The sequence below is a fragment of the Nicotiana sylvestris genome, chromosome 2 (genome assembly GCF_000393655.2).
Source record: "Nicotiana sylvestris chromosome 2, ASM39365v2, whole genome shotgun sequence".
NCBI lineage: Eukaryota > Viridiplantae > Streptophyta > Magnoliopsida > Solanales > Solanaceae > Nicotiana > Nicotiana sylvestris.
The window spans coordinates 87083055-87104396 of record NC_091058.1 but is presented as its reverse complement, the minus strand read 5'-3'; positions in this window follow the sequence as shown (position 1 = coordinate 87104396).

The window sequence follows — 21342 nt, the reverse complement described above, 5'->3', positions numbered from 1 at the left end:
TTAGAGAAAGTCAGAGAAAAAGAAGTCATAGACTTCATTTGGGATCACATCATTTGCCGATTCGGGATACCCGCCGAGATCGTATGCGACAATGGGAAATAATTCGTCGGCAGCAAAATAACATAGTTCCTCGAAGATCACAAGATAAAAAGGTTCATGTCGACACCATATCATCCTGGTGGGAACGGACATGCCGAATCAACAAACAAGACCATTATTTAAAACCTAAAGAAAAGGTTGAACGATGCTAAAGGGAAATGGAGAGAAAATTTGCCCAAAGTCCTTTGGGCATATCGGACAATGACAAAATCCATTATGGGGAAAACGCCGTTCTCCTTAGTATATGGCGCCGAAGCTCTGATCCCGGTTGAATTTGGGGAACAGAGCATCAGGTTTTGATACACAACAAAAGAATTAAATCACGAGTCTATGAACACAAGCCTCGAATTTCTAGACGAAAAACGGGAAGACGCCTTCGTTCGGATGACCGCCCAAAAATAGCGAATCGAAAGATATTATAATCGAATAGCTAATATTTGACACTTCAAAATAGGGGACTTAGTTGTGAGAAAAGTCACCATCAACACTCGAGACCCAAACAAGGGAAAGCTCGGTCCAAATTGGGAAGGACCATATCATGTCCTCGACATCACCAGAAAAGGATCTTACAAACTTGGCACAATGAACGACAAACAATAGCCAAATAATTGGAACATATCACTCCTCAAACGATGTTACTGCTAAGGAATGGTTTTCTCCTTTTTCATTTGTATTTAATACTAACTTTTTGTAGGTGTTCGAGCGATGATTTTGAGAAATTCTTCAACAAAAAACCTCAGGTTTTAAAGTACGCGTTGCATTCTTTTTCCCTTAGAACGATTTTGGTCCCAAATGGGTTTTTCCGACGAGGTTTTTAATGAGGTGTGCTACCTGGGGACAATTCAGCAGTATCCGAGGCTTCTTTACAATCAACCTCAAATACTAGGGGTCATCACCCTCGGATGTAACCACTCTCGGATGTTATGTTCTCAAGGAAAATACTCCATATCAGCAAGTCTCTTTAGGTAAAATTTTGTAAAGGGCCAAACGGTCAAATGAACCTTGTCTTTGTAGATTATTTGAGCCCCAATGGCGAAACATGTACGCATGAAAAATTTATGGAAAGAAGTATTTTTTCTTTATTAGATGTTCCATGCCTTAGTGAAATTTCTACTTTGCAACTTCTACTTTCGGAAGCCGGCTCAAGTGTCGATCGCAACTAAAGCTCGAGCTATCAACCCTATACTCGGGGATTGCCATCCAAAAATCGACATGTTGAATTATTAAACTTCGAGACCATAAGATCTTGAAAAGGCAATCCTCGGTTTCATAAGCCACGACCACCCTACTCGGGGACTAACACTTTGAAGTATAATTGAGAAACAAGCCAAAAGGGCAAATCTCAAGTTAAATGCTACGGCCAAACCAATACGGTTCAGAGATGTCTGAATTTCGTAATCAAACAGGCCTTCAAATATTTTCATAAAACCGGTTAAAAAAGGCTACCCTTGGCAAATTTACATAGGGTTTTGATAACATCAACCCCCGAAAACCTTAAGAGGTACCAAATTGTTCGAACTCTCGAACAAACTTATGCTAAGGCATAACAAAGTTTTCGATAACACTGAATCCTAATGGGTACAAATTTATCTCGTGCTAAGGCATAACAATTTTTTATATGATTAAACTTTTTAAGCCGAAAAAGGGGAAAAAGCCACTCTTTTAAAGGCCATATCGGCCCGATTCAAGATCCTAAGGGTCATTATTTTGTTGAGTTTGGGGATTCACATTCGCTCAATCGGAACCTAAGGGTTTTTTCTACTCCGAGTTCGAGCACGTACTCACTCGATTATAGAGACTATACTAATCTGACTTCGGCAAACTTTCACAAGGCAACAAAGTGAGTCAAAATTCTCGTAAGTTATAAAGTAGACCAGAATTATCATTAGGCAAAAGTAAAACAAAGTTCTCACAAAACAGGAATTGGAAACAAATCGGAAAGAAAAAAAATCTCTCATATATGCAAAAATATTTACAAAGACCACTTAGGGTCCTACACAAAAAATCCAAAAAAGGAAAATAAAAGAATCCTAATTACCTAATCTTCCCTGGGAGCCTGATCTTCATCTTCTCCACTCTCGGATCCACTCGTATTCCCGAAGTTATCGTCATCAGAAGAAAGTAGCGCTCTAGCTTCGGCCTCGAGTCCTTTCGCACCCTCGATCTTGGCAACAAGGTCAAACTCACGAGCATGAATCTCCTCGAAAGTCTATCTCCAAGACTGGTATTTGGCATGCTGGGCAACACAGAATGCTCGGAACTAAGCGGCATCAAATATTTCCTTTGCTCGAGCGTGAGTAGCTTCAACATCGGCTTGGTAGATGACCATGACCTCCTCTGCATCAGCCTTTGTTTTTTCTGCCTCAGATGCGGACTTTGCGAGCTCAACAGCCAATCGGGCCTCAAACTCCTAGATTTTCTTGGTGTGGACGAAATTTTCCTCCTTTATACTTTGTAGCTGAAGCTCGGCCGACGACAATTGAGCTCGAGCATCCTCTTTCTCTGACGCAAGGCGATCCATGTTTTGTTTCCATCCTGAAGTCTTTGCCTCCTTGGCCTCCTCACGAAGCTTCTCGATCTTTTCGGCCCTCTGCTGAACCTGCAGGATTGGAGTTTTAGTCGTTGTTTCCGGATTGACATAACGATCTTCCAAAAATTTACATTACCTGCTCGATCAGGTCAATTTGCCCTTTATGAGCTGTTGCCAATTCAGCTCAGAGGTCCTTGATCTCATTTTCTTTTTGCCCAATGAGAAATTTTAGGGCATCTCTCTCCTTTGTAAGCCTTTTGAGATAGGCCTCACACTGGTTCAGCTCTGTCCGAGATTTAGAAAATGCTTCTCGATAGAGCGTCAAGGCCTATGAAGAAAGAAAGAAAATCAGACAACAGGAAATAAAGACAAAAATAATAATGATAGAGGGAGCTAAGGCTTACTTGACTTAGAAGTCGATGGGCTTCATCGAAGATACTAGATGCATAACCCTTATCGGAAGTATCTTCAACTCCCGCGAAGCAACCGTGGAAAAGGTCCTCCCCTTCGTGGGCCATTCCCACGTCGGGGGTCTCTAAAGCCTAGGCTTCCTGAATTTGCCCCTCGTAAAATGTGGATAGGGGCGGCGAATCATCAACATTTATTGCCCCAAGCGTGTCACTTAGGGCGTACTCTTTGTTTTGAAAGGCCTTAGAACTAGCCCCTTCAGGTATGACCACCGGTTGCCCATCATGACGGGATGTATCTTCGGCCTCCGATAACTCGGGGACTTTGTTCGGCCTATCTTCTGAGATCCCCTCGGTTCGAGGCTGAACCTCTTCGGTCATCACCAGCTCAGTGGCCTTTGGGACCTCGACGCTCCTCTTTCGAGTCAGCAGCTCGAAGGAGGCATCTTCATTCTCCTCTTCTTTATCTCATAGCTGCTCAACTACGTTTTCAGACAGGGCAACAACATCTTTCTTTGACTTTCGAGCCTTGCTCTTCTTGCGTTTTGGAGTATTGGAGGGCCAGACCCTTTTTCTCATCTTGTCCTTAGCCAGATTTGGGGCCTCCTCATCTTCCTTAGATGGGGGCCTCATGATAGCGTTGTCTCCGAGACTTGTATTAAAAGAAATAAAGTAGAAATAAAAAAGAGACATACCAGAAAAGAGCATCAAACACATAGAAGGAAACTTACCATGATTTTTGGCCTTCCACCGGCCTTTTGCCAAATCACGCCACGAGTACTCGGCATATGAAGAAGTCGATGCCAGTTTCCGAACCCAACCCTTAAGGTTCAGAATTTCACCAGGCACCCAAGATATCGCTGCATCATAAGAAACACCGATAAGAAAAAGCACAAATAACAAAGCAGTAAATGGAGGCCAAGAGCGGGGTTTGTACTTACACTTCATGTTCCACTCTTTGGGGAATGGCATCTTCTCGGCCTGAATTATGTCGGAAGTACTCACTCGGATAAACCGACCCATCCATCCTTGGTCATTGTCCTCATCTATGCTCGAGAACAACACCTTGGTGGCCCGACGCTGAAACCTTATTAATCCGTCTCGATAGAGACGAGGGCTGTACATTCTAATGAGATGGTCGAGGGTAAAAGGCATGCCCTCGACTTTGCTCATGAAGAATCGAAGCAAAATGACAATACGCTAGAAATAAGGGTGGATCTAGCATAAAATTATTTGGTATTAGCGGTAGAAATCGAGGATAACTGGGTCGACGAGACCCAGCATAAAGGGGTAAGTGTAAACACTTAAGAACCCTTTCACGTAAGTGGTGATGTCCTCTTCGGGGGTCGGAATCACCACCTCTTTGCCTTCCCAATGGCAATCTTTCTTCACCTGCTTAAGGTCGACCTCTGTTATCGAGCATATATATCTCGACATTGGCTTACATCGGCCAAGGACCGATGAGGGTTTCTCAACCTTGAAATCGGAAGTAAGATCGCATGCCCCGGGAACACACTCCTCGATGCGTGGCTCTACCGGCGTCTTGTCACCGGCTGACCGTGATGAAGAAGCTTTCTGCTTCTGAGGAATGATTTTTGATGTTTTTTCCATCTTTATATGTATTCAGGGAAGGAAAAAGATGAGATTTGTAGTTTTTGGAAAAGGTTGGAAACTGTGCAAGAACAGAAAGACTTGATAAATTATGAAGAACTTTGGAGATTTGTAGAGAGACTTAAAAAACTCAGAAGGATTTTGAAGATTAGTGCAAGGAAGATTCAAATTAAAGTTTAAAGAAGTGAGAAGAAGACCTATTTAAGGATTCACGGTACGGTTCACAGGTACTAGTGGCCGACTATCAACTGACGCTCATTAATGATCTTGGGAACCGTAACGACGCGACACTTTAGTTATTTATGTCGCTTACGTCACAAGGGTGACATCATAACTAGTTGAAGTATGAAATCGAAGGCTCAGTTTGTTTCTTCTCATTACACTCCAAGAAACAAGGGGACTATCTGTATACAGCTAAAATATGACTTGTTCGATTTTGCCATTTAATCGAAGACCGGGGGAATCACGTCAAGGGTTAGTCTCGTAATGGATCAGTTCAGAGCACGAAGATAAGATATCGAGCCCAAGAATCGAGGTGCTCATCGAGATCGAGGTCAACAACGATCGAGACAATATATGATAGACTTTGAATGAAGCGCAATAACAAAAAGGTGAGATATCCGTAATCGATCGAAGATCGCGGCAAAAATCCCGGAATAGATCAGATCAAGGGCGGTTGTTTAGGCTAATCATGGGATTTACTTCTGCAATTAGAGTTATACCATAATTAGGATTCTTTTACTATATAAAGAGGAGTCCTCTTTGTTTGTAGACATCTTACATTCACGAATATCAAAGCAATATAATATTTCTCAGCTTATTTTCTTTTTTATCAGTTTATTGCGCCTTTAACTATTCTTGCATAACTATCTTGAGGGTATCCGAGCTCGAGGGCTGTTTCCAAACATTGGTTTGCTTTATATTATTGTCAATTTGCATCACTTAGCTTTACATTTATTAATTGGTATTAGGTAAAATTGCATATCCTTAAAACCACATTATAAGTTTAATTGTTATCTAATTTTTAGGGTAAACAATTGCTTTTCAGCAACATTTTGAAGTCGGTCCATTAACATATAATCTGGCAACACCGCCCATATTGAAGTCCCATTCATTGTGTGTATTTCTCTCCATCAAGTTCTTAGGATATTGTTCAAAACAAAAATCTCAGTGTGTTATGTTTTCTATTATGGCATTAAGATTTAACAAAAGAGGTAATAATTAAGGTGATAGAGAAATGAGTAAACGCAGCATGTATTCTTAAGCTACGTATTGTACAAGAAAAAGTGTTTGCCTATAAAACCCAATTTTGGTGTTAGTGCATTTTAATATTAAAATTATAATATTAAAGTGCATTATTTTTGTGAGATAGTAATTAGAAATTTTCAAAAAAGTGGTCATTATTTTCGTGTAACTTTTGAAACTGCTAATGCCATGTTCTACCACTTATTACCCACTAAAACTTTTATCTTGTAACCACCAACCCATATTCTACTATTAATATCCCACAGTTAAGAAACTAAGCTCAAAGTAACAATACGAAACAATAAGATAGACAAGAGATATAGAGGAAAAAGAGTGGAGAGATTCTTATTTCTTCCATGTATTCAAGTGTTTTCCAAGTGTATGCAATGTGATGCCCAAAGCCTCTATTTATAGGATGACATTGAGGTAATACAAAAGAATATCATGAACATGGTATTAACTATTGAGATTATAGGGGAAGATCATGGAAGGGGTTATGGAGGTGTGGGAGTTACAACAATATTAAGAAGTAGTGAGAGATTGGGAGGTTAATGGAGAAGAGTAGTGGGAGTAACTTCTTTAGGAATTATAGACATCCACTAATATAATTATAATATTTCATAACATTCATCTTTGGATGTATATAGATAATGTGCCTCATTAAAACCTTACTAAGAAAAAACCCTATAGAAGAAAATATTAGTGAAGGAAAAAGAGTACACATATCTTGTAATACAAATTACTTGCTGCCTCATTAAAAACCTTATCAGGAAAACCTTATGGGATAAAACCTTAGCTAAGGGAAAAAGAGTACAACGCGTATTTGCCTCCCCCTGATGAAAACATCACTTTTGTTTATCGGAGACGACGAATTACAAGCTTGTATAACAACTTCTCTAATATTGAGATCGACAATGCCTTGTGAAGAAATTTGTCAAATTATCACTTGAACAAATTTGTTGAACAACGATCATGTCTGAAATAGAACGTTGGTGAAATATGCTTTATTTTGTCTTCTTCGATAATCCTTCTTTAAATTGAGCTATGCATGCAGTATCATCTTCAATGGAATTGAAACCTTCTCTTCAAAAAATATCACACGTCTCATTCATATTGAGTCATTTAATTTATAAGTTGTTTGTATCTTGGTATGAAAATCGAACTTCATGTAATGCCCTGCATTTGCATAACCAACAAAACTTTGGCAATATTTCTTAGGATAAACAAATCTATATCTGTTATACTCATGGTTCTAGCAAGATACATTAGTGCACTAATTGCTTGTCACGACCCCGGTTCGCCCTCTGTGAACCATCGTGATGACACCTAGTCTCTACGACTAGGTAAGCCTAACAATGCGAAAAATGAACCATTTTGCAGAAGAAAACAATTAAAAACCAAAATAGTGAAATAAAACAGCTTTTAAAAGTGTCGCTCGGCATACACAATATTAACTCTCAAAAACTAATACATTTACCAACACCCGGAATCTCATGAACACAAGCCTTTGAATGTATACCAATAGCTAACTCCAGAATATCTAACAAGGACAGAAAAATACAGAAGGTCTAATACTTAAAAGGGAGAGTAGAAAGGGACTCTTCGGTCTGCGGACACGGTAGATATACCTCGGAGTCTCTACAAAATGCCTCGTCTAAAGCGTGAAAAGTCTGAGTGGAGGTACCTGGATCTGTACATGAGAACATGCACAGAAAAAGGGCATGAGTACACCACAACGGTACTCAGTAAGTGCCAAACCTAACTTCGGTCAGGATGCGACGAGGAAGGTCCGGGTCCTACTAAGATTAAATAAAATATAAGGGATGACAAAATAAGATAAGCAGTATAGTTGAAAGCAAACAATAAGAATTTTATATAGGATAATAAGGAAATATAATAACTGGAATAAAGATAAAAACAATCACAAGGAAATACCACTCTTCGCAAGGATAATAACCGGGGATCTCTTAGTACCCTCAATGTGTGCCAGGGATCTCTTGGTATCCTCAATATATGCTAGGTATCTCTTAGTATCCCGAGGATCTCTTGGTATCCTCAATATATGTGCCAAGGATCTCTTGGTATCCCTCACCTCAGCTCAAATCATAAATACGTACATGGGATCTCTCGGGATGCCGTCCCGTAGTCCCAAAGTTAAAACATACAGGCGCAACACAAAGAATAGTCAATTAAGCTCAATTTTGTACCAAGTAAATCAGGTAATTCTAACCTAATATGCTTCACATAATACAATTAAGGCAGTTTACGCGAATAAACAATTAAGTCAATTAAACATGCTTTTCCTAAGCTAATAGCAGACTTAAATTGCAAGTAGTATAAAGCATAAAAAAGGAACACAATTGAAATTACTTAAGAAAAACCGGATTTTCAATAATTGGCTCAAGTACGCACTCGTCACCTCACGTACAAGGCATTTCAATTATCAAATTTACCAAATCCTAAGGGAAGGTCCCCCACACAAGGTTAGGCAAGCCACTTACCTCGAACCAGCTCAAAATCAACCCGAAACCACGTCTTTGTCACGAGTACTCAACTCCAAATGGCCCAAATCTAATCAATTCAATTGCATAATGTAAATAACACTTCAAGTAACTGATTATACAATCAAATTCTAAGCTAATACGCGAAATTAGGTAAAATAACTAAAATGCCCCTCCGGTCCACGTCTCAGAATCGGGTGAAATTTACATTTTCAGAATCCTCATACTCTCACGAGTCTATACATAACAAGAACACTGAAATCAGAGTTCAATTGACCCCTTAAATACCCATTTTGAGGTCTCTTAATCTCAAGCCCTAATTACCCAATTTCCCCAAATTTTTCACCACTAATTAGGTCTTTAATCATATATAAATGAGTTATGAAGTCAAAAATGTTACCTCCAAGTGATTCCCCTTTGGTTCCCTCAAAAATCACCCTCAAAAGCTTCAATCCCATTCAAAAATGGTGGAAAGATGAAGAAGGGTCGCGGAGGGCTATTTAAATACTGCCTAGATATTCCTTCTTCGAGAACACAGAAGGCCCCTCGCGTTCGTGAAGCACAATTTCACTTGGGCCCAAATTTCTTCATCGCAAACACGATGCCTAGGTCGCAAATGTGATTTAAAACTTCCTCCTCCTATGCAAACGCGGGAAAACCATCGCGAACGCGTAGGTATAGAACTACCAGCTTCGCGAATGCAGGAGACACTTCGCGAATGCGAAGCATAAATTCCTCACCAGCCCTAGCTCCTCTTCGCAAACGTGAGACCCCACTCGCGAATGCAAAGAAGGAAACCAGAACTGACTGCTGCAACATTTTCTGCAATGTTCTAAGTTCCAAAAATGAGCCGTTGAGCATTTGAAACACATCTGAGGCCCTCGGGACCTCAACCAAACCTACCAACATATCCATAACATCATTCAAACTTGTTCCAACCTTTGGAACGCTCAAAACAACATCAAAACATCCATTTTAGCATCAGATTCAAGCCTAAGAATTTCAAAAACTCTCAAAATACGCTTTCGATCTAAAATTCTATCAAACCTCGTCCGAATGACCTGAAATTTTGCACACTCCTCACATTCAACACTACGGAGCTACTCCAACTTCCAAAATTCCATTCCGACCCTCGGATCAAAATCTCACTATCGAACTGGAAACTTCAAAAATTCAACTTTCGACATTTCAAGCCTAAATTAGCTAAGGACCTCTAAAACACAATCCGAACATGCTCCTAAACCCAAAATTACCCAACAGAGCTAATGGAACCATCGAAATTCTATTCCAAGTCCATCTTCATACTGTTTCGACTACAGTCAAATTTCTAAAACTTAAGCTCTCATTTAGGGACTAAGTGTCCCAAAACTCTCCGAAACTCCAAATAAACCCTCCCGACAACTCACAATAGCAGAAACAAATACGGGGAAAAAAGTTAATAGGGTATCAGGGCATTAATTCTTAAGACGACCGGCCGGGTCGTCACATTGCACTAGACAAAAAAACAAATCATGTACCCCGTGATTGCTCTGATCCACATAAGGATTTGCTAAAACTTTATTTGATAAATGTAACGACCCGACCGGTCGTTTTGAGTTTTTGCACTTCTATTGCCAATTTTCGGGCATGACTAGACCCGTGTGATGTATTATGACATATGTAAATCATCGGTTTTGTTTTTTAGGGTAACCAGAATGAATTTGGAAGAACAGTTCTAAGTTTGAAGCTTAAAATCTAAAAGGTTTGACCAAGTTTTGAATTGTTAGAATATTATCTCGGATTGGAATTTTTATGATTTAGTTAGCTCCGTTAAGTGGTTTGGGACTTAGGAGAATGATTGAAATGTGTTTTGGAGGTCCAGAGTAGATTTAGGCTTGAATTGGCAAAATTGGAATTTTGGCGTTTTTCGGTTGATAGGTGAGATTTTGATATAGAGGTCATAATGGAATTCTGGAAATTGGAGTAGGTCCGTTGTGTCATTTGTGATGTGTGTGCAAAATTTCAGGTTATTCGGATAAGGTTTGATAGACTTTTTGATCAAAAGTGAAATTTGGAAGTTTTGAAATTCCTAGGCTTGAATCCGAGGGTGATTTGATGTTTTGATGTTGTTTTGAGCATTCGAAGGTTGGAACAAGTTTGAATGATGATATGTGTTATGTTTTCATGTTTGGTTGAGGTCTCGAGGGCCTCGAGTGTGTTTCGGGTGGTTAACAGATCAATTTTTGGACTTTGGACTTGGCAGATTTTCTAGTATTTTGTTGCAGAGAAATCTTTTTCGCTTTCGCGAAGGGTTAATAAGAGGGGCAGTCAAGTTTTTCTTCGCGTTCATGATGTAGGTCCCGCATTCGCCAAGGTGTATGAGTTTAAGGCTACGCGTTCGCGACCTGGGCCTCGCGTTTGCGTAGAGTCTGTCATGTGGAGTTCAGGTAGTTAAGCCTACGCATTCACGATTGGAGTTCCGCGTTCGCGTAGGGTCGAGTTGTGTGGTCATTGCATTCATGGGTGGGCCCTCGCGTTTGAGAAGGAGAGAATTTTTGTTAGTGAAGCTTCATGCTTCGCGAACGCGAGGGTGCTGCCACGTTCGCGATGAAGGAAATGTCTAGACAGTCAGATTTTATTTGGAAATCGAGGGTTTAATTCCAATATCACAAAAACCATTAGAGAGCTCGGGGGAAGGTGAAATTTGAGGAAATTTTTAGTGAAGCTATTGGGGTAAGTATTCTTCACTCATATTTGGTTTAATTCCATGATTCAGTCTCGAATTTCATCATTTAATTTGAGAAATTAGAGTGGAAATTGGGGAAAAATGGAAGAAAAGTTTGAGAATTCTTTTGGGGATTTGAATGGTCATTTGATGATTTTGATATGTATAGACTCGTGAGAGGATAAATATTTTATTGATGTGATTTTTATCGAATTCCGAGACGTGGGCCCGGGGGTCGGGTTTGGCCAATTTCAGGATTTGTTTTATATAAATTGGTTATTTTCGAGTGGGCTTTGTTCCCTTAACATATTTTGATGGTACATATCTGTATTTGGTTAGATTTGGAGCGTTTGGAGACCGAGTCGAGAGGCAAGGTCATAGCGGGCTAGAGTTGGGACCGGATTGAGGTAAGTAATGATTGTAAATATTTGTCCTGAGGGTATGAAACCTCGGATTTCACATCGTTGTGCTACATTGGGGTGACGCACATGCTAGATAACGAGCGTGGGGTTGTGCACCATTGGGGATTGTGACTTAGTCCGTCCTGCATGACTATTAAACTGTGTATTTGATTTAAAACTGTTTGCTATCATTGTGTTTGGAAAGTATTATCATGTTTTGGGCTGAATGCCATGTTTGGGTTTCGTGCCAACTGTTTTGTACCCTTAGGGGATTTTTACTACTATTCCTGATTATTTTGACTTCATATTTGTACTCAGTCATGCTGTATTCTACTATTTTCATAACTCATCCATATTTACTTCGTTTTGATATTTTAAATGATATTTTGGGCTGAGCATCATGTTTTAGTGTTGCCCGAGTGGCTTGAGAGATTTCTGACTGAGTGAGGCCAAGGGCCTTTATTGTGAGGATAGTGTGGGATCGGGCTGCGCGCCATAGCAGTGTTGTACTGATTCATGATTATGAGGCCGAGGGCCTGATTTGTTACGCCACGAGATGGCTTGATATAAGACAGAGAGCCTATTTGATTATGCCACGAGATGGATTGTTATTGCGCTTGGGCTGTAAGGAGCCCCTCCCGGAGTTTGTACACCCCCAGTGAGTGCGGGTACCCAGTGTGAGTGATATGATGTAGCCCGAGGGGCTGTAGCTGTTCCATGTTTTGCCCGAGGGTCGGTTCTTGATTTTTGTTATGCCCAAGGGGCTGATTACGAGTGATTGTGAGGTAGCCTGAGGGGCTGGTACTATTGAAATTATTCCCGAGGGGCGGCTTATGGTACATGTTTTGCCCGAGGGGTCGTTTATGTTTCTATCATTTTTACTCACTGTTTTATTACTCGTTTGAAACTATTGAAAATTGTTTTAAAAAGGGTTTTCCCAAAACTGAGCATGATTTACGAACTAAATGATTTCTATACTGTGTTGGAAATGTCCTGTATTTGTTGTAGCATTTTAACATTGTTTACGTGTTTTCTTACTGCTGAGCTTTCATTTACTTTTATTACTTACTGAGTTAACGTACTCACATTACTCCCTGCACCTTGTATCCAGATTTAGGTATTTCTAAACCCAGTAGCGGGTGTTGTTTGCTCAGTGGCAGAGTCATTGGAGTTAGCAAGGTAGCTGCCCGACGTTCGCATCCCTGCTCTTCTCCCTCTTGTCTCCCTCTTGTCTCCCTCAGATTGTTCTTAGTATATTTTTAGACTCTTCATTGTATTCAGAACTTAGTAGATGCTCGTAACTTGTGACACCCCGATGTCGGGCTTGTGTAATTATTCCACACTGTTCATTTAGACTTACATTATAAGATATCTGATTGATTAAAGGCTTAAAGATGATTATTATTGATTAAATGGTTAATTCGGGAGTTGTGTCGGCTGTCCTGTCGCACCCCCTTTTTTCCCTCCGTGGAGAGACCCAGGTTTCGACATTCATGGGAGGGGGGGGAGGAGGGTAATAATTCATTTCCTTTTGCGAATTGGGTATTGGAAGAGTCGCCACCTAACAGGTTATGGTGTGTTAGGGCACCTAGAGTGAGTAACTCTTGGAACTAGTTTGCATTACCAGAGATTAGAGTAAGGGCTCGAAATGACCTTGAGGGGAAGGTGTTAGACACCCCTCTTGGTCCACAAATGTGTGTCCCGACCGAACTTATATTCACGAAATAGTCCATTAACAAATAAATACTTGAAACAAACAATTATAAATAAAACATGTTTGTATCACTCAAATAACAAGGCGAAGATTTGAACAAGCTGTATGCGTATAAAACAAAGTTTAAACAAAAGGAATTTTGGGAAAAAGGGGGAGTCCTAGGTTGGTTAGCCTATAGGATCGCCCCACACAATGTCCGGTAAACACTCGTCAATGAGGGGCTACACGTGACATTAGCGCGTAGTCATAATATCGCATATCTACCCTTCCCACCCCTTTAGTGGTCATTAAAACGAGTGTTGGTCAGTGATCTCTATTGCGTGCTGTTGCCCGTCCCTTCTTAATGGTCCTGGAGGAATTTTAGGACCTCTACCTATAGGTAGTTCTAGATGGACCCCTAAGATTTTAAAGGTGAAAATACTAAGGCGACAAGCAAGAACAATTAGGACCTTAGCACATAAGATAAAAGGGATCAATTAGAGGCTCAAGTTTACTTCATAAAACAATACACATAGGCAGCACAACTCAAGCACAAATAAGGGCCTTTTGTTAAACAATATCCTAATGCGTGATGTCTAAGTGAATATCAAGACACAAAAGATAGGCAGTTTATTTTATAAACTCAGAAGTAATGACCCTATCAATTGCCTACTAATTTTAAAGCCTGTGAAAATCAGAACGACATTAAGCAACAAAAACATTTTCAGAGTTATAGGATTTAGAAACGCCCTATAGGCTTGCCTACACGCGGAATAATGATAATTACGTTTTATATAGTAAAACATGGCAAATTTTAAAATAGTCTTTTGGATCCCTATATGCATGCTTTCTAATAGTGAATTTAAAGTAGTTTTTGAAAGAAATCATTTCAGGGAAAATAAGACACTAAGTAGACCAATTTTGAAGTGAACTAATCTTGGACTGGATTTAAACTAAACTGGTTTGAATCTATAGGCAGAATTTTTGGTGGTGTCCCCTATAGACATGATATCTAGTTGTTTAAAACTGATTTTAGAAACTGGTAGGCATGAAAACACATGTAAATATCCCTCATAACAGAATTTGGATCGGATTATATCCTATAGGCATGACATCTACTTGTGATACCGATTTTAAGACCTATAAACATGATTTCTATTATTGAGACCTATAGGCATGATTTCTAACATGATAAGGCAAAACATAGCAAAATATAAAGTCCTATAGGCATGTTTTCTACTTGGTAAGGAAATCATAGCAAAATATAAAGTCCTATAGGCATGGTTTCTACCCGTATTATCCCACAAACATGTAACTACCCACCCTTTTTCACTAGTTATCCCAATATTCGTTTATAAATTATTACAGACCATATGAATGAATTACATCAGTAGATAAGAAAAATAAGAAGTTATTCTATAGGGAGCCTACAAATAGGTCTAGGTTTCCAAAGCCTCCAACAGCCTCAAATGCCCAAATTCCATAGACAATATCATTGTCTAGATGCATCAAAGTTCCCTAAGGATCTCAAGGATCCCGGGCAGTGCTTACACCTAAACTTGGTAACCAAATTGAGTAAGTGCAGTGTGGAAGGGCCAGCCTCAGTGTGCCAGAGTTCATAGGGTTCTCAAGAGGATCCCAAGGCAGTACACACATTGGAGGGGCAGAACCTAATGACTTAGGAATAGAGTGAGAGTGTTTGATATAGTTTGAAAGATTTCAGTAGGAAAACAGTATTAAGACATTTGCTTGAAATGGTTTTGTAAAAAACATAGGGAGCTAATAAATAATACAAATTTAAAAAAAGGTAAGTGATCAACAATCAACCAAACCAAATACAGAACTAGAAGAAGTTCATCAGCATTTCAATACATAAAGTCAAACAAGTGCACACATCCACTTAGAGGGTAATGGGAATTTGGGGTACGCATAGGGCACATAGTAAACATAGATACACATAGGTACAGAACCAGAGGGGCCCTTAAAAGGGGGTCAAGGCTTTTTAAAGTATACCATGAACTGTAGAGTTAATACAGAATCAAGAAGCTTAGGATAGCCAGTTACTTTACATAGGAAGGGGGGCATGCCAGGGATCAGGAAAACATAGACACATTAAGACATACTATAAGGGGATGCTAAGGAGTATATAACATGCAGTAAAGAAGACATACTAATTACAGGTTGAACAACAAAACCATATTAGAAACATGACAAATTGAAGTAATAGGAGAAACATATTGTTTTTGGGACTTGAATTAAAATTGGAACATACCAGTAAAAGGGGTAGTAAACACAAAGTGAAAAAGAACCCATTAGTCAGCCTTGGCTTGCAGCCGACTGACTTTAGACAGTAGTAAGTGACCAAAAGAGAGCAGAAAGCTTTTTAGTGTGAAAGAGAGAGTTTTTGAACCAATGTTCGTGTGTTTGTGTTAATGAGAGAGTGTGTATATATAGTAGTTCGAAATTAGATAAAAATAAGGCAAGAATCATAGTAACATAGTAATTGTGGAACCAAATACTAATCAAAATCAAATCCATGCAAGTACTCCTTTAATTAAGGGGTAATCAACCAACGGTAATAGGCACAAATAATTAAGGAAAGAAATCAAGTAGAGCATAAGGTACAAAATAGACAATTAGGGGTAAGTACATATGGGTTCAATTAAGGAAACAACTAACGAAGAATCAGTAAAATACTCGGCTAAACAAATAAGGTAAGAAAACAAAATAAAGTTGCAGAATATGGAAATAATCAAAAATCAACATATAGTAAATCATGGAATCAAGGATTCGAAATTACTTGTTTAAAGAGAGTAACATGGGTTCCCATGAATAAGCAAATAAACAAGCTAAAACAGGAGAATCGAAAGTCTAAAGGGAAGTTTTTCAAATCAAGCCAAGAAACAAGGAGCTTAGAGGTAATCAAGGAGAGAGTCATGAGTCAATGTTTCAGCATATAAATAGAGTAAGATAGGAGTAACCAAACATAACAAGCAAAGAGGCGAGTCTTGACTAGTCAAGACGAACACAAGCACATAGAGCTGATGTAAGTTAGGCATGAGAAACTCAGTAGAAACACATTCGAAGCGAGATAGTCACAGAAACTCAAACAAGAACATGCTAGTCACAAAATCAAACGAAGAAACCTAGAAAAATTAGGGCTTTCAACATAGGCGAGTTGAAGAGGTAGTAAACTCACAAAATCAGTCGAAATATGCAAGAAATAGAAGTTTAAACATAAAAAAATAGTTTAAATAAAGTTATAGAAGAAGTTCCGAAAACCCTATTTTTAGAAGAAGACGAAAAGCACTTGGAATCAATGATTCTCGTAAAAGAGTTCCAAGGATAGTGTAAAACATCAAAGAAACAAACTAAATTGTTATAAATTTGTATAGATCTAGGAGATGTAGGCAAAAATTAGGATTTCAGAAGAAACCCAAATAGAGATGAAAGAACCTATCTAGAATCCCAAGGATCGTAACAAATACGGCGTGATTTTGCTCGAAATCACATTGGAGTAGCCAAGAATAGATAAGTGACGAACCCTAGATGCAAGTCGGCATGTCCTTGGGCTCTTGAAGACCTTAGAGAAGGCAAGCTTGGCATTAGAGAAGCCATTGGAGGCTTAGGAGTTGATGAGAGATCACCGGAGAAGACCGGAGAAGAGAGGTCGGCGGTTAAAGGGGCTAGGGTTAGGTTGAGTTACTGAGAGAGGAGAGGAGATGAAAGAATACAGAGGCGGCGAGTTTGGGAGAATGAGATAGGGTTATGGTCGTTTAGGATTAAAAAGGAGGGAGTTAATACGGGCCGTTGATCTCTTAGATTAACGACCATGATTTAATTAGTTCTGGGTCGGGTAGGTGGGTTTAGGGTTTGGTTCGGGTAATTTAATACGGAATTGGGCCGGGGTTGGGTTAAAATTAAGGCTAAAATTGAAATGTAATCTGGCTATATTTTAAATAGCTAAATTATAACTATATAATTTATAATAAATAATAAGCAATTTCTAAAAAATAATTTCATGTACTAAAATGATTTAAAATAGATTTTCAACATGTTAAAAATATAGAAGGTGGATTTTATGCATATAAATGTAATCATACATTAACAGGGCTAATATTGCAATTATATGCAATTTAGCTTTAAAAATACAAAATGCAATTATAAAAATGCATAAAAATATTTTAACCATATTTTGGCATAAATATAGAAAATAATGACTAAACACCACAAAAATAATTTGAGGGATAATTATTGGGGATTTTATGAGTAAAAGATAAGGAAATAAATCAATTTAAAATATTTAAAATTATGAAAAAAATTATAACAACCTTGTGCATGCTTATATATGCATATATATATATATATATATATATATACTATTTTGAAAGTATTTATGCATATTAAAAATATATAAAAAAAATTGGGTATCAACAACTACCCCTCTTTACCCGGGAAGGATAAAAGAGTTTTCGGGTAAAGAAATGATGGCCAATTTTGACCGGGCGGGATGTTTTGGAAGGACAGAGGCCGGACTCCGGTCTTTGAGTTGCCTACATATGCCTGGCTTTACAGGAATCAGGCCATGTGTAGTTCTGGATTCATCTGCAGAATATGCCGATGAAATTACTGCAAGAACGGACACGCGATGCGGAAGCGGCTACGATGAGCGGTTATGGTAAGCGGTTAAAGCTCGGATGGTTAGAGGGAACTGGAGCGAGATCGCTCCTGCTAGGGTAGCAGTTGCCTGCCGGTTACCTGCAGATAAAAGATGCTACAAACATGTATTTGCGAAAAATTAAACATGATGCAAATTCCTTTTGAACTATAACGATTGTCTTCGGACGGTTAAAGATGACACTCTTGGACCATGATGTCCTGGGCCATGAATTTTTTAGTGTGGGATTCGCAGGCAAATGATGTTCTCGGGCCATGAAGATGGTGCCTCCGAACCATGACGCCTTTGAATAATGATATACAAGTTTGAGGGATCCTCAGGCCATGACATGGTGTCTTCCGGCTATGAGGATGATGCCTTTTAGACTATGACGCCTTTGGATAGATTGACAATATTTCAGCCCATGATATGCAATGATATGGTATTAGCAATACAAGGCTTAGTCTTGTGAAATAGAGGGCAGAGCTTAGCCCGATTGGAAAGCAAATAGATCATGCTAGAAATAGAGCAATATTCGTGTCGAGGGACATTGCTTAATCCCATGCAAATGGGGAGGCATGACTTAGCCTCAATGTAAGTATGGAGTCAGGGATTAGACTCATGCAAATAGGGGGGGGGATTAGCCTCATGCAAATGGGGAGGCAATGATTAGCCTCATGGAGTCAAGGATTAGACTCATGCAAATAAGGAGTCAGGGATTAGACTCATGCGAATAGGAAGGCAGGGATTAGCCTCACAGAGTCAAGGATTAGACTCATGCAAATGGGGAGGCAAGGATTAGCCTCATGGAGTCAAGAATTAGACTCATGCAAATGGGGAGGCAAGGAATAGCCTCATGGAGTCAAGGAATAGACTCGTGCAAGTATGGAGGCAAGGATTACCCTCATACAAATGGGGAGGCAAGGATTAGCCTCATGGAGTCAAGGATTAGACTCATGCAAATAGAGAGTCAGGGATTAGACTCATGCAACTTGACATAATACTTAGTTGATTAACGCCCCAGTTTCTTAGTTGATTACTGACCTTCTGGCACATGTTGGTATTGACTGGACTTGCTCCAGAATTTTGAGGACCCTTGTCACACCTCCTTTTTTACACTCGAGGGTATATAAAGGAGTTTTTCCAATTAAAGTGACATAAATCGAAATGAGATTATTTTATTTAATTCTCAGAGACGCCACTTGGAATAGTTTATTTGGTGTCCCAAGTCACCGGTTTATTTTTTAAATCCCAAATCGAGAAATATCGACTTTATTTAAAAGTCTGCGAAACCAGAAATTCTAGGTAAGGAATTCTGTTAACTCGGGAGAAGGTGTTAGACATTTTCGGGTTCCGTGGTTCTAGCACGGTCGCTCAACTATTAATAATTGGCCTAATTATCTGATTTATTACATGGTTTAAGTCTAGTGTGCATTTTTAACTTTATAACCGCTTTTAATATTTATGGAATTAATTTTGGGAACAAGTCACGATGTCGTACACTTGTCGTTTTGGTACACGTTGCAAACCGCGCTACATGAAATGTACCCGCGATTTACGACATGTTTATTTTATTATTATGAAGTTATGGTCAAGTCATGTGAAACGCACACTCAAATTGGGAATCACGTATCATGACTATGCCACGGAAACCGTACCCATAATCACAATAATTTATTCATCGTGCCGAAAGCATTCTAATATATTCATGATTTCTTTATTATGACATTATTCTGTATGATTCACCACAAAAACACCACGTCGAACAGTTAAAGCTATTTCTTCAGATAAAGCAATAATAGTCACGTCTTAAATCAATGTTTAGGGATTCAGCTTTGGACAATTTTGACTTCTTGAATTGAGGAGAATATCAATTCCTAATATTGTAACCAGGGAATGCGCAATAAAATGGACTACCAAACAATAATAACAGGAAAAAGACATAAAAGTGTGAGATACTATTATTATAGTGGTTAAATGGATAAAGTACTGTATTTTAACTTGATCAATTTGGTTGTTATGAAAATTTTAAAACACGAAGCAAAGGATGTTGAGTACAACTAATTGTGGATTTAAATGAGAGTGGCTTACTTGAAGCAGGAGACAAGCCATAGCCAAGAATGCTTAGAGAAAGCAACAAAAACACAAACTGCAACACTTAACCAAGCAACAGAGACAATCACTATAGCAGTTTTTGAGACCTTCTGATTTCCACGATCATGAATAGCAATCTCAACGAATCTGAACAAATAGAACAAAGAGCCTCCAAACACAGTCTTTTGCAAACTCTCCGATATACATGAACTTCAGATGGACTCGACCGGAACTAATGAACTACGACCTCGTCCGCAACCTCAGACTCGACTTAAAGCTTGTGTTCCAAGGATTCTTCGGCTAGAATTTTGGTAGTATTTTGACACCGTTTCACGATGGAATTAGTAGCGACTTGAGCTACTGTTTCAGGGTCGTTTCTGGGTATGTTTCGCAGCAAGTTCTGTTGCATTTTGTGGCTGGTGTCGCATCAGAAGTGAGAAACGGTGGCTGCCGGTTCTCTTGAATTGGGTGAGGTCCCTTTTTCTTGAAAATCAGATTAGAAAGGGAGATCCCCTTCTTTGCAGTGGCCTGCCGTTTTCTGTTTTTGTCTCGATCTCTCTTGCGTGAGTGAGTGTGCATTTTTTTTTGGAATTCAAAGATCTAGTGCTCTTAGCTAGAGGAATTCAAGGTTTTGATGACAGAAGTTTATTGGATTTAAGTCCAAAACTCGTCCCTTCAGAATTGCGGTTGATTTCCTTTTTGTGTAGAGATCTTTTCTTAGCTAGGTCTAAGTCTTGAAAACTTAGGGTAAAGTTTCTATAATTGAGTATTTTATATGGAGGTGGGAAGGGATGATGACCATTGAATTAGAAGGAAAAAAATGGCTATGATTAAATCTTGCACTTAAGTGAGTTAATGAGTTGGGAAGAATGAGCTAAGGGTAATTGGGTTGGACCATGTCTTTTTGGGTTTGAACTTTGGCTAAAAAGACCAAATATGTAATGTATCTATAAAAATGTAAAAATCACACTAAATTAAAATAAACTAATATAAAACTAAATACTACGAGTGAAACTAATTTTTTGAATTTTCAAATGTTATGATACTATAAATATAAATATACCAATTAACTTTAACCTGAAGATGAAAAAATATTTTTTTGTGATAAAAATAAAGTAAAAATTAAAATAAAATAGTGAAAATAGTACTATTAGACCTGAACTAATATCTAAACACTATGAATGTGAAAATTCTGTGGAGGGTCAGATATTACATGTTTACAGCTGTCCCTCTTTGACTGGAAACACGAAGAGTTTTCACATAAAGAACAATGAGACAGATTTTTTGACCCGACCCTTATTTAGAGAGACCAAAAAATAAAAAAAAGGAGAATGTGACCGAGCCTTGTTATCTGAGCTGCATACATATCCTTGGCTATAAAGGAATCAGGCCACATATAG